This window comes from Belonocnema kinseyi, chromosome 2, assembly GCF_010883055.1.
Source record: "Belonocnema kinseyi isolate 2016_QV_RU_SX_M_011 chromosome 2, B_treatae_v1, whole genome shotgun sequence".
Lineage (NCBI taxonomy): Eukaryota > Metazoa > Arthropoda > Insecta > Hymenoptera > Cynipidae > Belonocnema > Belonocnema kinseyi.
The window spans coordinates 83,683,843-83,699,835 of NC_046658.1; the positions used below are offsets into that span (position 1 = coordinate 83,683,843).

Below are 15,993 nucleotides of genomic sequence, written 5' to 3' on the forward strand. Positions count from 1 at the left end.
AGCGAAATCGCGGTAAAATTTCAGCCACAACCACGTCTCACGATCGTGAGATAGGTGGTTTACATATATATATATATGTATATATGTGTGTATATATATATAGAGAAAAATTCGTTGGTAATTCAGAGGAACAGTATTGATTTCCAAATGTGTAATATTATAGTACATAGGTGTTTGGTAGATTATCGATAAAAAAAGGAAAACAAAAGAATGGATAATTGTTTGTGTGCGGCCCTGTCTTCGAAACCACGGGAAGCGGATTTGCGACCCCCTGACACCAACGCAAAACCGGCCAATGTGGGCTCCGCTCTCGCGATTCGAAGTCATTGTTAGGCTCGGTGGGATTGTGTTTAAAATTTCAAGAAGGGAATCCAATTAAAGAATGGACGCCCTTTTGTCCGCTGCACGTAGACGTCGTCACCGCGCAGTGAACGTGTAAAAACGTAATAATGCGTCACGCGTCTGAGAATGCACGCGTACTTGTTTGCATGTGCATTGTGCATAGTGTGGGTTAAATGGCAATGTAGACTTTCAGCTTACATTTGAAATTATACACATGTATACTTATACAGTTTGCAAACTAAACAATTGTAAATTTTTGAGTATTTAAACATTAACCATTTTTCATTTGGTAGAGTTGTAAAAACAAAAAATTTCACTTTCTGAGAGTGATAATTTATTAATTTCCAATTTATTTGGGGGCGCAGAACAGTTCTTTTGTGGATAGATTATAGCAAATATCACAACATAAAAAATAATTTTAATATATAACAAAGAACATGTTAAAGATTAATTCTTTCTCTATTGTTAATGCATTTTTTCGAAATTTTCAGTCGATTGGGAATTTTTTGATGATGAGTGAAAGGATACAATCTACTATTAGGTTAAGATCATTGCAGAATGCTTGAGATTGAGTGCTTAATCGAAATCAATTATAAAATTTTGTAAAATATGTATAAATTTCATTGATCACAATCTAATAGTAATCCGGTAGCTACTAACACTTCTGTATGCGCTAATTGGTCCCAGAGATTACTTTTCCTCAAAAGACCAAAAAAGGCCCCTGATTACGAAGATCTTCGGTAGGTTTTCGAATCATTTTTAGCATGGCTGAGCAAAAATAAAACTTTTTTCATTGAGTGGAAAAAGAAATCTTCCCATCGAATAAAAGGTTCTCTCCTTAATTTGTTGTTAAAAAGTTGCTATTTTTAAGAGGAAATCCTTGAGACTGTTCATTTATTAATAAACAATCATCCAGATCAACCAGTTTTATAAATTGCTTCGAATTGTTGCGAAACCTTAATCTAGCATTCATAACATAATTTTTGTTAATAATTTCTTTAGAAAAATTGTTTATAGCATTATTTATTCACGGCCTCATAAACAATGTATTTTTTATAAATGTGAGCTCCCCTAAAAGCCTCAATTTTCAAGTTATTAGCGATCACCTTTTTTTATATCCTTATTTTTACCGCAAACAATGTAATTAGCTTAAGCATTTTCGATACCTGCGCCTTATTGTTTATAACTATTGCTATTAACAAAAACGCTCAATTAAGAAAATCGGCTTTTCTTAATTTTTTTATTAATCTATGAAATGAAATAAATCTTTTCAATATCGTGATATTTTCTTGTACGATGAGCCATTATTTATTTACGGCCTTATAAACAATGTATTTTTATAAACATTCGCTTCCTTTAAAGCCACAATTTTTAAGTTATTAGCGATTACCTTTTTTATATTGATAATTTTTACCGTAAGAAATATAATCATCTTGGGTAGCATTTTTGATACCTGCAAATTATTCTTTATAACTATTTGACAAAAAAGCTCAATTAAGAAAATCGATTTTTTTCATTTTTTAATAACCTATGGCATACAAGAAAACTTTTTACTCGTGATATGTTGTCATACGACGAACCATTATTTATTTACAGTTTTGTAAACATTTAAATGCAGTACAGCAAACATTAAGTACCTTTCCTGATTTTTGGCGAAGCCCCGATCTGAGAAATTCGTCTACCCTCAAACTCAGGTAGCTAATTTGAATACAATCTTCGCTATTGTCATTTTTCACAATATTAGGGAATTTTTTAAATACTAGGACTAGGTAAATAAATGACAACAATTTGCATACTTAGAGGAACACTTGTAGAATAAAATACAGAAATTGGGGAACCTTCGAACCAGGTCTTTCACGAGCTTTTTCTTTGTCATAGGACATCCGGTTTGAAATTGAATCACAGGATGTCGTACTCATCCGCGACAGAATTTATTCTGTTTTTGTTCTCAAATGAATTGTCCTTTATTTGTAAATGAAAATCGCAACGCATGATGTTTCTTATGCTATTGAAAACTATAAAAAAAAATATGTCCAATGAATTTTTTTCTGAACTGTTGCTGAATTGAGGTAAAAAAAAATGGTTATTAAAAGTTATCCTGCTTCGAGAAAATGGATTTGGAAGTTGACAATTAAAAATTTTGATCCAATAGATTGATTCTGTTCCGAGAACATTAAAAATGGAAGATCGCGAAATAAAAAAACCAAAATTTGTCATTGAATTGTAATCATTTCAAGAAATATCAATGCTAAAAAGTTGAAAAAAATGATTACTGCGCTAAAAAATGAACTCAATTTTAATTAAAATTAAAAATAAAATATTAAGTATGAAACAATAAGATTTTCAAAAAATCCATTTGCCACATTGTGTATTTAGTTTTTAAAGAACTTTGTAAACAATAAATCCATTTTCGATTTTTTTAAAATTGGTTATCCATTTCTCTACTGCCACCCTTCATTTGACCCTAATCATTCGGGTGACATTCTGAATTAATTTTGAGTTTGAATTAAATATTTAATTCATTTTAATGAATTCTCCATCTGAAAGTAGCAAGATTTATTATCTGAACCCAATTTCAGAATTTCCGGAGGGTAAAGAAAAAATATCAATTTGACCCGAAAACCCAAAAATAGGATATTTGGTCCATAGATCTTTGATTATGCAAGGCAGATGTCAATTGACACTTCCCGTTTAGAGAGCAAAAAGGGGAGCTCTCGATTCCTCCTTCTCGGCCCACCTTTTCCGGAACCTTGTCAAAGGACTTTCTTCTTTCTTGTTCTTTCACTTTTTCTCTATCTTTCTCTATGATCCTCCAAAAAGGACAGATGTTGCCCTGTCTTGAAGATTTTAGCCAGAGACCCTTTCCAGAGCATATTGGGCCATTTGAGACGCAATAATGATTTTGATGGTATGTGCCCGCTGAGTCTATTGTACGATTCAAAGCAGATGTTCTTCCCTCAATACGCTATGACCTATGTATGTAAGCCGCCTTCTTATGGCTAACAAAGGATTAGCACACGAATATTTTTTGGTGAGCAAAAGATGCGAACCGTAAGATATTTGGTAATATTTCGCAAACACCTAATTAGCTAATGATGCTGATTAAAAAAAATTCCTGAAAAATGACCGAATCCATTCTAAATAATGCAGATTAGGTTCACTAACACTTAAAATCCTGTGATTCCTCAGCGAAAAAATATTTTCTTTTATGACACGTATTTTTTCGATTTGAGAAGAAGAAAACAAATTTTACAAAGTTATGAGTATTTGAATATTTTTGAAACTTTTATTAACTTTTGTAGACATTTTTTATGTAAGTTGTTGGCTTTAGTGTCAGGTGAATCGAAACTAATTTAAAATCCCCCAGAGGTTTTTATCAACATAAATTTATTTTGTGATATTTTTTTCTTTTATTAAATTTTTACTTCTTCAAAGAGTTATGGCTACAATAGTTTTTCCCAGCTAAATTTTGAGAACATTTATTTTTACTTTTCGCATTTCTTTGTTCTAGTCCCCAAGTTTTTTCCAATGCTCAAACAAATGGTCTTCAAATTTGAGTCAAATTGGCTCCAAGACCATGAAGTTTCCCATTTATTTCAAATGGGGAAAAGTCAGCTTTTGTTAATCTATATTTAAACGTTCTAATATGTTACAAATAATTCCGCATTTTAGTATATTGCTCATAATTCGTCAGAGAATAAGAATCAATCATAATTGTTTAAGGCGAGGGTCCCTTAAATAATACCCTATAAGTAACAAATGTCAAATTTACGTAATATCACGGTCCATAAAGCTGTTTGAATTTTTTTTTATAAACATTAAATATTTTTAAACTAATTTTCAATTGTTTACACAATTTTTATTTGTTTAAACATTTACTTTTTCCAGTAACTCGTGAAATGAACATATTTTCTAGGCTTGATGAGTTCTTTAATCAGTAATATTAATGCATTCAATTTTTTGACTAATTTTACAATTGTTTTAATAATACGTATTTGTATAAAAGCACATATTTCACCTAAATAATCTGCCCTCTGCTTTTCTGAAGTACCTCAAAATAAATAAAAAACTATAATCCTTTCTTTAGGCATTTTTCTGCATCTTGCGTTGTTATGCTAAAAATAGGATATTCGTTTTCATATTATTTTTTATGGATAATGCAAAATATCCACAAGACTTCTTTTTAGATTTTTTACGCATCTCTGATCTTTTGGCATAATATTTGAATTTTCGATTTTTTCATGTCAATTTCGATAAATATACTAAAAACGAGGAGTTCTGTCAAAAAATGGTACAAGGAAATACTGTAGGCATTTTTAAATGTTGAAAATCCTCCAAAAACGGTTCCCCCTATTTTGCGTCGTTTATATTGGCTCAATATTTGAATTTTGTGCATACTACTTCAGGTCAATAAAAAAAACGAGTCCTATTAAAAAATGCGTTTAAAAAAATTGTTAGGATTTTTCAAAAGCTATAATTTTCTGTAAGGTTTTTTTTCGTACCTTACGTCGCATGTTTCGAAATTTTAATGCGGTGGTATCGAAAACTGATTCACGACAATTTTTTAAATGCGTTTTAGGAGTGCAATTTTGTTAAATAATTTTATTTTTTCACTTGTGTCTTTTTTCAAAAAATTTAAGTTTCTTTATTTTCAATGTTATTTTTCACGAATAAAAAAACTACGCTACCTATCAAGAAGTGATTATTAACAAATTTGTGGATCTTTTTCGGTATTAAAATTTTTGTTTATTTATCTGTTTTTGTATCTTGCATAGTTTGACAACAAAATGGAAACGTTGATTTTTTTATTATTTATTGTGCAATCAAAATTTGAATGTTCTGTTTTCCAAGAAAATCCAAAAAGTTGTTATGATAATCTTATTGGGCTTTCAAAAATTAATGTTTTTCTTCTCTTGACTTTTTTCATATCGTGCGTTGTTTGGCTTAAAATTTTGATTTTTGATTGATGTTTGAAATTTTATAAATGACGTAACTGATGATTTTTTAATTCGGATAAATTGTTTAGCTTTCTGAGTAATACGAATACCCGTGTATAAAAACTTCCAAATTCAAAAAGATGGTTAATAAACTCGTCCTTTTTTAGGACCTTAAAAAAGTGTGCCAAATATTTATTTGATCCGTTCATTTTTTCGAGAGTTATCTTGTTAGCGAACCGACCGCCAGCCGGACGAACAGTCGGCCGGGCGGACAGACAGACAGGTGCCATCGCCAAAACTTGATTTTGGGATTCAGGGGGTCTTAAAAGTCTCAATCGTGGAGATCCGTTGAAACATTGTGGTGTCAAACTTCGAAAAATTCTAATACATTCTCAATCATAAATTATAAGAATCTAAAAAAGCAGAAGAAACATTTTATCTTACCAAATTTTCGACAGATTTTAATATTTTTATTGAGCATTAGTTTTCTTCCTAAGAAAACTTTTAAATTAAAAAAATAAGATTGTTTAAACATGTAAGCGTATTGTTAGAAAACAACGTAGTACCTACAAATATTTTAATCTTTTGAAAAGTGGAAAAAATAACATATTCAAACTAAATATAATTGTTTAAATAATTCAAATTTTTTTAAACATTTACGAGTATTCTTAAAGGACAAGTCAATATCTAACAATATTAAAATCTGTCAAAAATTTGGTGAGATATAATATGTTTCTTATGATTTTTTATGATAAATATGTACTTGTACAAATATATATTATTTAAATAATTTTATAACTATTGAAACAAATTTTTTTATTGTTATCATCGAATAAAGTACTTATAAAGTCGAAAAATATGTATATTTCGCAACCTTCTGAAAAAAAAAACAAAAGTTGAATTAAACTTAGTTTAAAAATAGGCTGGGTATTCTTTAATTACTGATGAGTAATTATTCATGAAAAAACTGTCAACAAACGTTATTAAACAGCAATATATTACGTAAATTTCAAATTGGTTACTTATGGGGTTTTATTTGGGGATAGAATAGAAATGCGGTCAAAAGTAGACTTTATTCAAAATTTTTTTATTTTGTCTAAATTTCTTTTCAGCATTTGTGCTTTTATAAATAACATATTTTGTTATTTCTTATACGGGCAAAAGTGTTTTTGTGTTCACGAGAATTTTTTTCCAAAAATTGAACTTTTGAACTTGTATAGCTAGCGTTGCAAGAAATCGCGTAAAATAGATAAAAGCTCTTTCTTGTAGAACTACTTAAAATTAATACAGTTACGTTATACCTTATACAAATATAGAAGTACAATCTCAACACACGAATTTCCAAAAATAAAGGGGTGAATTTTTTGATAAAACAGGATTTTTATATTTTCAAATTTAATACCATAAAAATTGATGAATTTCGGAAAAGCATTCAAAATTCAACAATTTGAAATTCGCGTTCCTAAAGATTAAAGTAATTGAACCATTAAAACATAAATCATTCTAACTTTGGAATTTGAAATTGACAAAACTTGCAATTGTAAAACTTTTTAAATTTGCCATTTCAACCTCACAACTTTTAACACTTCACATTTAAAGTTTAAAACCATTAAATTAATTGTTTCGAATTAATAAGTCTCAAATTGTGCCCGTTTTAAAAATACTTTTCAACATTCAATCATTCAAATTTTAAGGCCATATTTCGAGTGGATCACGTCACCAAATTCCTACCTTTTTTTTATTTCCTAACTTATTTTCACACGAAGCACCACATCGAGTTGAAAATTTTGAATAATAAATAAGAAGCACTACGAAAGGTGGGTTATTTTAATGCCTAATTGATAAATTAAACTTGATCTATTTCACGTAATTTAATTTAACCTTGTCTAACTATGAATGTATTATTTTTATACTATTCAATTTGGAAATTTTTAATTGGAAATTTTCTAATTATGAAGCTTTTGATTTTAGATTACTCGATTCCGAACATTTTGAACATTTTGAACACATCTAAACGCAAAATATTCTAATGACAATATGTTACATGGTAGTGTTTACGTGTATTGAAAAAATCCGGCTTTTTGTACTGAAATTTTCTTATCAGCATTCCGTTTTCTAGGTTCCGCTATTCGCACGGAAAAAATCCGGCTATACGTATCGTAATTTCGATAAATGTATTATCGAGAACAATATTTGATTCAAACAAATTTTATTAAATGCAGTTTATTTAATTTAAGTAAATTTTGCACGAATTAAATATGATTTGCTTAAATTGAACAAAATCTATTAAATTCAAATATAAGGTTTGTTTAAATCTAAAAACAAAGTGTATAATAACAAATTTTGTTTTTTCAATCAATCAAACATTTTTCTATGTGTAGTACATGTAATACTAGTGCTGGAAATGTACTTTAAGCGGGCTAGTTTTACGGAAACTTCTGTATTACTAGTAAGTGTAAATTTTTAAATTGCAGCATGTTTTTAATCAAAATTGCAATGCATATATTAACATTTCTCGTTTCCTCTCCGACTTAACAAATGTCAATCTTTATGTTATTTTTAATAATGCGCAGAATTTACATTATTTAACACTGCCTATTTTGATTTACCAGAGCACGTTTCGGATAAGCAGTAAACCCCCTCCCCCCCCCTTTAGAATAAGCCCTGCTCTGATTATTGAAAATGATAATCTAAAGCTCCGGCACATAAAAATCAATAATGTAAGTAGACATTCTGAGGCGGGAGGACAGACCGTTCTTACACTGGCTTTCAAATTTCCTGCCTCCTTGAGAACCAGTCTCATTTATATGCAAATCACGATCAATGAACTTAATGCACTATTTAAATTTGTGTATTTTTTTAGTTTACGAAAGATAATCATCTTAATTTTAAGTTTAGTTGACAATTAAATGATTGTGGGTGTTTAAGACAGTTATTGCAATAAAGGACTTTCAAATGATCAAGTAAGAATTATTTTTGATAATTATTTGATTATTTATTTGCATTTAGTAAAAAAATTAATTCTTTCGAGTAAATGTGAATACAGAAGCACAGTAATTGATTGCAACAATGCTTTACTCCTGAAATACACGATTTTATCCTTGAATGTTTTGATAAGACCTTTTATATGAACGTTAATCAATGAATTTTGGCAAAATTATAGCCCCAGTCTTATGAACGCCTTATCCAGCCTGGAATTCACCGGCCTCTTTAGCTCAGTGGTAGAGCACTGGTCTCGTAAACCAGGGGTCGTGAGTTCAAACCTCACAGGAGGCAGAGATTTTTTTTACAACAGGCGATTTTCCGTTACGACTTGTACGAATTGAAACTCAATATCTTCAGAAAAAATTGGTCATCTATTCGTTGCATCAACTGCATACGTCTCAGACTGATTAAAAATTGACAGATTTTTATTTTTTAAATTTATCCAATGATGGAAAAAGGATTATTTTCTTTAATAAAATGTACTTAGCTAAATTTTTATTAAAAATTCATTTAAAGGTACTATTTTCATAATTTGTGTCACGACATATTTTTGAAAACTGAGCCGAAATTAATTCTTTTGTATATATAAGAAGACATTTTGAGTTATACGAAATTGCATTTTCAGGATAGGTATAGGTCAGGGAATTTAAGACTAACCTTTTTTTAATTCCTCTTTTCCCCCTGTTTTCAAGAATCTTCCCCTTTTTCTCACTTAAAAAAAAAATACAAACTGAATTAATCGAACGCAATAAGAAAATCCAACTATTATTTGTTGAAAATTAATTATTTTTAATAAAAAAAGTCCACTATGTATTATATCTTTGGATCAGAATTCATCTCTTTTAGTTTAAAATCCTCATATTTATTTGGATATTTAATTATTTTGTTAAAATGATCTTTTTTTGTTGAAAGTTGGAGTACTTTTTTGAAAATTCCTCTAAAATCCCTCTAAAATAACTATTTTTTTTATTAGAAATCTAACTATACTTGGTTCAAAGTTGTATTAATTTTTTATTAATTTATATTCTAGTAAAAGATTCATCTCTCTAGTTGAAAACTTTTGTTCTTGTTGTTAAAAATCAATTTGTTGAACTGCAAATTTAAGTATTCCATTTTTATTTGAAAATTCAACTATTTTGTTCAAATTCTTTTGATTTTTTGACAGAAAAATCCGTCTTTGTTGAAAATTAAACTCTTTTCTTAAAAATTGCTCTTGTTTATTTATTGAATTTATCTGCATTTTTCGTTGAGAATTTTTTTTAATTCAACTGCTTTAAGTTTAAAATAAAAATATCTTTTGTCTTTTGTTGACTCATTTCTTAAAAATTCCTTTTTTTTGTTTTTAAGATTCATCAATAAATTTGAAAATTCCTCTCTCTGGTTGAAATTTTAACTATTTTCTTGAAAATTCGTTTATTTTTGACTGAACATTGGGTTTGCCTAAAAATTCATATCGATGATATATAAAAATATTTTGTTGTTAGAATATCAATGTAATATATTTCGACCTTGATATTTTAAGCGTTTCATATTGAATACAATACAGTATTTATACACTAATTTTATTTCAAAGAATTTATCCTTCCATTACTACCCTATTTTTAAGAAAAATCACCCTATGTTTCCTGTTTTGAGAACATTTTGGTCTGGGAAGCCTGCTTTCATCACTACAACTATAGCATTATTGATTTCCTAGGCGAAAGGTTGTTTTTATATCTGAAAGAAAAAATTATAACTGTCAGCGATAACAAAAAATTGCCCAGCGAAATGTCGGGGAATTTTGAAATGAAGATTTTGTAACAACCCTGATTTTATACAAATCTAGAGGCTTTGTTTCTGTGTTATTGGTAGGTTCGAAGTGTTGCTTAGATGCATTCAATTCTTTCCGACATAGAATCTTAAAGCTAAAGGAGTACAGCATTGTTTCGATTCCATTTTTTTTTCATGTGCCGCGAACAAGAATAACTGGTTCTGCCAATAAAAAGGTGGCATTTTTCAGTCGATTCAGGCCACACACAGATCATGCCCATATTGGGATAAACCTGTCGTTACCTTCGAGACTTGCAGTGTAATAAAGTTAGTTTGATACGATCGACGAAAATTTTTCGATACCTGTTCTTCAACCTGATTTACAATAGACTGGCAGTCCTGATGCAAATATGATTAAGACAACCGCAATAGGGAGTCTTTTCCAACTGAAGTTCTTTATTTGGATTTTTCAATTTCGATCCTATAAATGGATAAGAGCAAAGTCCTTCAACCTTAAGTGAAGAAATTGATTTGCAAATTTTTCCTTTTTTAAATCGAAGGATAAATAGCATTGCTACAAATCCCCGATTTCAAAATTGCCTGATTTTCCTTCGACCAATTCTTCATTATCCCTGAACGTTAACATTTATCTTTCAAATATAAAAATAAAGTTATGATTAGAAGTTTAAAAAATATTAACGCAAAAATATCTGTGTGTCAAAAATTACATTTTCAACAAACTTGATGAATTTTAAACTAAATAATTGGTTTTTCCACTTTCTAACAAGAAAGATGAATTTTCAAAAAAATATATAAGTTTTCAACTTCATATTCAAGTTTTAAATTAAGAAAGATTTTTCAGTCAATAAAGGAAAAATGATATAATTCAAAATGTTGAATTTTCTCCAAAACAGTTAAGTTTCCATCCCGCAAATATGAATTTTTAACTTTGATCTCCAACAGAATGGATGGATACTAAAGCTAAAAAAAACGAATTATCTTGAAAAAGATGAATTTTCTAACCAAATAATTTAATTTTCAACCAAAAAAAGAAGAGTTTTAAACAAAATAAATTAATTTTCATTTAAATATTTGAATTTTCAACTAAGAACTATAGATTTTCAACCCAAAAAGGCGAATTTTCAATTAAAAAGTATGATTTTGTAACAAAACTATTATTGAATAATGTTCTTTTCTAAATCTACTTTCATTAGGATTCCACGTTTCTTTAATTAAGAGAATTGATATAATACTTGTGTGTTTATGACCGTTTCTCATGCCTGCGAAGCGAACCTGAAGTTCCCCTTTTCAGCTTATAGGCATGTAATGGCCATTATATATGATATGACAGGTGGAAAGGCGAAATGGAGGTAACTCACAATTTCCCGAAAATGTTTTTTCCATGATATTCTCAAAAATTCAAAACATATCTTGTTAAAAAGGATTTGTTGTTCGTAAACGCATTTTGGTGGTATACATTCTCATATCCATTAAAACTGAAAACTTTTTGTGATTGAACTATTTTTTATGAAGTTCCCAAAAGTCACATATTTCAATATCATCATGGTCCAACAACAAAAACTTTAAATTTTATAATTTATCACTATACCGGAAAGCGAAAAATAGTCTGTCATTGTGACACACTATCTCATTGAAACTTGAGTTATAATTTTTGACACGATTTTAAGACATTTTTTAGAACCCATGAAATTCTAACCTTAAAACTAAAACTTAATTTTCTCGGAACTAAATGATTTGTTCGTTATCAAACTTTTTTTCCCTGTATTCAGTAACACAGCATCTCAGACAAGGATCATTAGTTTGTTTTTTAATTGAATATTTCATTTTTTATCACTGTCACAATTCGTGTCGGACAGAGTAAAAGAAGTGTCAATTCCACATGATGACCTTTGAACAATATTTTATCGTAACTGGAAGCTTCTTTTCCATCAAACTTTTTTGGTAATCGATTAAGTAATATTTCAGTTCGGAAGCGGATTTTTAAAAATTGCGATTTCGATGTTACGCAATGTTTTTTCGCTCTCCTGCACAATTGCCATTTTGTGAGTTACCTCCTTTTGCCTTTACATCCTTCCTATTTATGACGTCATAGATATATAATGATCATTCCATGTATATAAACTGATAATGCAATAACCATCATATATCTAGGACGTAATCATTTATATGTCCAAGCAGGTTATATTCTAAGAAAATTTGAATATTTCCTGAGAGGCGACTCGTTTTCCTGGCATGCTATAAAAAAAGCCAGGTCATTAAAGGTTATTATTTTCAAATAGACTGGGATTTAGAATAATATTTTTCGTAAATTATATAAGATGTATTGTAAGGCGTCTAGTTACTTGTACGTGTTGCAAAAGTAAAATTGGGCTATGTTTCAAGTGTCAATAATCATATATTATTTAACGTTAGCATAAGTTTTAGCAACTTTGTTTGCTTTAAAAGTGTTACACTGTTAAAAATAATATTAACTTTAATATACTCATGTTCATGAAGATTAATATACTAAGCTTATGAAATCGCTATTAAGACCATGTGACGAGTGGGTCACGTGACCAGATTTCTACCTTACCGCCAACCTTTCTTATTTCCCAACTTATTTTCATACGAAGCGCCACATCGAGATGAAAATTTGGGATGATAAATAAGAAGCAGTAAGAAAGGTGGGTCTGGTCCTAAACTTTAATAATTATAAAAAAAGAAAAAAAAATTATTTACAACAAAAAACTTTTTTCATAATTATGCAACTTTCGGACCAGACCCTCCATTCTTAGTGCTGCTGGTTAAATATGCAAAATTTTCAACTCGATGTGGCGTTTCGTGTGAATATAAGTTGGGAAATAAAAAAAGTGACGGTAAGGTAGGAATCAGGTCAAATGACCCACTCATCACATGGCCTTAAGAGCGCGTATATTAAATTTTATGTACATTCATGTTAATCACTTACGAGAAAAGTCATATAATTTCAATTTTTCACAAATTTAAAATAAATTTATCTGTAATTTTCGATTCTAGATAATAATACATGATACCCTCTTTCTGTTAACCAAAAATTAAATTGGATTTCAAGTCGAAAAGTTCAATCAAGTAAATAAATAACAGACTTAACCTACAATTAACTGTATTCGACTTAAATTTTGACAATTTAGAACGAAATTAGGAAAAAAAAACTTACCCGTACATCACTATCATTATAAATAATAACTGAGTCGACGAATTCTAGATTATTAATTTAATTGAGAATATTTGACAAGATTTAAAGAAATTAAAACAGGTTGAGTTTTCACGCACATTGCTATACTGACCTGTATATTAAATTTAATAAACATGTATATTAAATTCACTACACCAATGTATGTTACATTTCAGTAGCGGTAGTGCATATTTGCTTCACACACATGTATATTAAATCTCATACAGATTTTTCTAACAGTGTAGAAAACTTATAAATAATTGAAGGGCCACACTGAATAGGGACGTAAGTGACAAATTTTCGAAAATCGGTCTATTGGCTTAAATTACTTGTTTCCTCCTAACTCGTGCCCCTGTAGATTTGTAGTAGCATAGAAAAACGCTGGTTTTAAATTTGTTGCAGCTCAAATTTCATTGGTCTCACAATGGGAATTTCAGAGAATTTTCAGTTTCATATTTATTTCTACCCGTGCAGTAATCGCCGGATTTCAAACGTAATACCGATCTGGCCCCGATCGGCAGAACTCTGTGGCCCATACCTGGGCCCGATCGATTTCCTACTGTAACGCCATCTCTATGCGCTCGCAGAACTAGTGCTGCTTGAAGTTTTCTGATTGCGCGGTGAAATTTGTATACATACTACTCGTTTATAATATTCTATTAATGATTAAAAATGCATAAGGCGAGTAAGCCACGTGTTCGGAGGCACCAAACACCAGCCAGTGTACCTGGAAACCTGCGCGAGTAAGATGAGAGTAAGTAATTACACTCTGCGGGCTCATTGAAACCTAACCTCAAATAAATTAATAATTAATAAAATTGTCTCAGGTAAAATATTATATTTACCATTAGATGAGTCAAATTTTATTATATAATGAAATTTATCAAGTGCTTTTCTTTTAAATTATTATTTAAGAACTCAAGGTTTCTCGATTTAATGTAGTTAGAATTAACATATCTAGTGACAAGAAATGGATTGCAGAATGCACAAAATTGTAATGTTTTTAGATTATGAAAATAAAATATGTGATGCAATCGAATATGTTATTGAAACTTTGATTCTGCATTAATAATAAATTCATTACAAAAATACATTTAGGGCATGTGATACTTACAGTTTCCCCAGATTTTTTTCCACAAAAATGAAAATTTTTAAAAACTGAATTCGGAGATGCTATAAAATATCATAACGGACGTCCCCAGACTCTTTTTTGAGGGATAATAACAAAAAAAATTATTTTGCTAAATAAAAATGTTATGCATATGCATTATTTTGAGGTTATGTCGTTTTTCATCTCTGCCTTTCTGATAATCTGGAAATTATTTATGAAATGAACTTTTTTGATTGGCTGCAAATAAGGTTAGTTCCAGGAAATTAGTTACTATGTTTATTTGTAAGTCTAAGAGTTTTCGGCCAAAAATATTGTGTAGTTCGGAAGTAACGCTCGGGTGCATTGTAACACACATAACCTCGAAATATACACGCACGTTGTTAGCAATATCAAAAAATTGTTGATAAAAAAAACACAAAAAAAGTGTGCGGGGACGTCCATTAGCATGTTTGCTATCATTTCCCAGGTTTTGAAGGCAAAATATTTCTTATCCTAGGAAAAAAAGCCGGGGAATCTAACACTGAAAAAATCGATACTATTTCCTAAGCGCTATGCAAATTATTCACATTTTGCCAAATTAAAACTTTTTTGAATTAACCTACAAAAAAAGTGTGTGGGGACGTCCGTTAGCATGTTCGCTATCATTTAACAAATTTTTAAGACAAAATATTTATTATTCTAGAAAAAAGCCGGGGAAACCTAAAACTGGTAACATCGACAATTTTCTAAGTATCACATGTACTTAAGGAGAAAATTTCATAACATGAATTTCAGAATCAAGTCGTGCAATCAAAATGCAAAATACCAATTGTGTAGGGATTCCAACAAGAGCTAGTTACTCAACAGCGCATGCGTCACATTCGGTATCTAATTGATTTCGCGCGAAGATTAAAATGCTAAACAAAGTTATTTTTTTCTTTTTTATTACAAACAATGACATTTCCACTTATAAAAAAGCCCATTTGGTCCAAATTAATTATTAATAATACAAATTAATTGATTGCATATACTGTAAATAATATTTCAAATAACCAGAAATATTTAATTCAAAACATTTCATTTTTGTTTAAAAGTTTTTTGGTCTATATTGCTTCTTAACATACTTAACAAAATAAAAAGATCTAATAAATGAAAGATTAATTTTTTGGCGAAAATATTATCTACAACCACCTTCTCGAGTTTTTCAAGAAGTAATGCAATTGACAGAAAATTGAATTTATTTACAGTAAAATGTTAATAAATCGTAAATCATAGGTTATTTCCCGATGATTTTCTTTGGAAAAATTCGAAAATGTCAGGTTGTAGGGAATATTTTTGTGAAAAACTTTTTCTAATTTGTTAAGAAGTTTTATGACAACATTTTCTTCAAGAAACTAAAATTGTTAATTTAAACATTTCTGGTTATCATTCATTTTTTTCATAAAAACAAACATTTTCTTTTCGTGCCTATAGTACTTTATTTTAATACTAGTTTCCAGTTTACTTATATTAAATCTACATTCGTGAAAATCACGAATGGATTATAATGGGACTGATCGTGTACCGATCAGGTTTCCCGATCGGTTGTCCCGACCTGGCACCTATCTGGGCGTGTGTTTCATTCGCGATCTAGCTCCGACCAAGATTCCCGTTCGGGACCCGATCTGGACTGGTCT

At 29.7% G+C, this 15,993-nt stretch overlaps 1 protein-coding gene and 1 non-coding gene across 3 annotated transcripts in view; both read left to right on the forward strand.

The window, feature by feature from the left end:
- LOC117168218 (serine-rich adhesin for platelets-like) overlaps positions 1 to 15,993 on the forward strand; it is a 160,783-nt gene that overhangs the window by 39,869 nt on the left and 104,921 nt on the right. The window lies entirely within an intron of this gene.
- Positions 8,484 to 8,555, forward strand: Trnat-cgu. The gene has a single exon. It is a non-coding gene; the product is annotated as a tRNA-Thr (tRNA).